The 2,412-nt window shown below is 34.0% G+C and overlaps 1 non-coding gene across 1 annotated transcript; it reads left to right on the top strand.

The window, feature by feature from the left end:
• The first annotated feature begins 1,150 nt into the window (after nt 1–1,150).
• On the top strand, nt 1,151–1,213 carry LOC114008791 (U7 small nuclear RNA). The gene has a single exon (XR_003550295.1). It is a non-coding gene; the product is annotated as a U7 small nuclear RNA (small nuclear RNA).
• Nucleotides 1,214–2,412: the final 1,199 nt, after the last annotated feature.

Here is a 2,412-nt window from a genome sequence, read left to right as displayed (position 1 = left end):
CCTTGCCCTCACCGGCGGGTCCCCTTTTTTTTTTTTTTTTTTTTTTGAGAGGTTTTTGCTATAGGGCACGTATGCTCGCCAGAGAGACAGAAAGAAAGACAGAAAGCAAGAAATCAACCCCCAGGGGGGATGGCTATGCTGCAATCCCTTCTCCTCCATTCTCCTCTCAGGATCTTGGGCATGTACACACACATGCCTGGCATGAGTTTAAGCCACTGGGTCTGGGACTTAAGCCACTGGGTCTGGGACTTGAACCACAGTCGGCTACATGGGAGTTCAGCAACATAGCCATTACACTAACTGCTGGTCCCAGCTAGTGATCTTTTATTAATAGCTGTCCTTGTCTGGTTTTGCAAGAAGAGTAATGCTGATTTGATAAAATGAGTTTTTGGGAGAATTATATCTGGCATTTCCTATGCGGCATCCTGGTAACATCACTCCCAATCTTGTTTATGAAGTCTAATATTTATTAAAGAATTATATGGAATTTTTAAACAATAATAAAATTATGATGCTCTAGTAAGATAAAAAAATATGTCTTCTATGAGAACACTGAGCTTTCCCAAGGAAGGCTGAAGGTGTGAGAAAAGTATATACTAGATGCACTATTGGGGCAATCGTCTATGGGTACTGATAAAGAACCAAGGAGAACAAAGGGTTAGAGAAAACATGGTAAAGAATGTGAGAGTAAGCCCAATTTAAATCCTGATACAAGTCAAATATATGGTAACTGTTTACCAAACGTACAATGATGTATAAAAATGCTATATGTAAATTATGTAACATTAAAGCTGAAAATTAACTAAACCTCTGTAGTTACTTGGCTTCTGCATGTATTGCGATATTTGCTTCCTCAATAATAAAATCAGCTAATTCTATATTTATACATTAGTGTGCTATTTAGGTCTCTATTTTTCCCCACAATTTTCTGTAAAAGTTTACTTCTACAGAAAGTTGGGACCTTAAAAATTTGTATAAACTTAGGTTACATGAAGTCATGTAAGGAAAACAATCATTCAAAACTTAATTTTTACTAGACATACACCAATAAAGAAAGAATATACTATATGATCGTGGAATGATATATTTAAAATGCAATTATTTATTTCTCTTATCTTAAACATAAAGGGTTATTAATTGCTTTCAAAATCAGTGTTACAGTTCTTTTAGAATTTGTCCAGCAGATTTTCAGGTTTTTTAACAGAAAGCCCCTCCCCCAAAAAATATACTTTCAGAATCATTGAGAAAGGAAATAATGGTGAAAATATTAATGTGAATTAATCTTATTCTGCTGTAGAATGCTAAGTAAATTTCTTTCATAAAACTTTGAATTTAAAGATAGTTTTGTTAAGTAGATATTTTTCTCTGCTCTCAGAACTTCCAAAGCACAAGGAACATTTTTTTAGAAAAAAAAAAATAGACACATCACCTTTATATTTGATGAAATCTAGAGTAAAATGATGCCCAAGACCACAAACTAGAAGAAAACAATGTTTGAAAAGCAGAGGCTATAAATCAAAAGAGTAGGAGAAAGAATGTTATGGCTGTGAATTCCAGAAACCTCAAACATAATATACATTTCACAGCCAAAAGATGCAGGAGACAATGGAGCCAATATCTCAGTGGAGTGGGGCCAGCAGGTGGTGTGTGGTTAAGGGTGCTTGATTCCCACATGGATGACCGAAGTTATAATCTCAGATCTGGCAAGTTGCTTTTTTACTTTCTCTCTCTCTCTCTCTCTCTCTCTCACACACACACACTCTCTCTCTCTCTCTCTCTCTACTCTCTAGTCAATTTAAATAAATAAGTATATAAATAAAGGTTAATAAAATAACTCTTAAAAAAATAGTTCAGGGCAGTAAGACACATACTACTTACCTGAGTTTTCTGGATTGACTCTGGTTCTATAATAATGCAAAAGAGATAGTATCGAATTAATGCAAGCATTCTGCACTTGTAGAAAGTAATGTACCAATACCACTATAGCTATGTAGTATTGAAGTGAAAAGGTAAATGGCAATACAAACATTCTCACAAATTTCTCTCTCCACTGGCTAATTATACCCCACGCTACATAAATAAGACATTATAAAGAAATTAGTGCCTGAAAAAAAAAAAAGAAATTCAGCAATAAGTAAAGAAAATAAATGCCAAGAGTATGAGAAAGAAAAGAAGGCAAAAAGGAAGGAAAGAAGAAAAGAAAAAGCCATTGACATAGACAATGCGATGACAAACTATTCTCTAATGCATCAGGTAGTAAACAATTTACTTCAGAGACCTGGTATCTGCTGCAACTACTCAGCTCTGTTAATATACTATAAAAGTAGTTTGCATATAAATAAATGAACATGGTTGAGTTAAATAAAACTGTAATAATATATGCTAAAATTTGATTTTTATAGTATATCCACT

Source organism: Tupaia chinensis, unplaced genomic scaffold (genome assembly GCF_000334495.1).
Source record: "Tupaia chinensis unplaced genomic scaffold, TupChi_1.0 Scaffold000388_1, whole genome shotgun sequence".
NCBI classification, from domain to species: Eukaryota; Metazoa; Chordata; class Mammalia; order Scandentia; family Tupaiidae; genus Tupaia; species Tupaia belangeri.
Note: the sequence above shows the minus strand (reverse complement) of the source record. Positions and strands in the feature narration are given on the sequence as shown.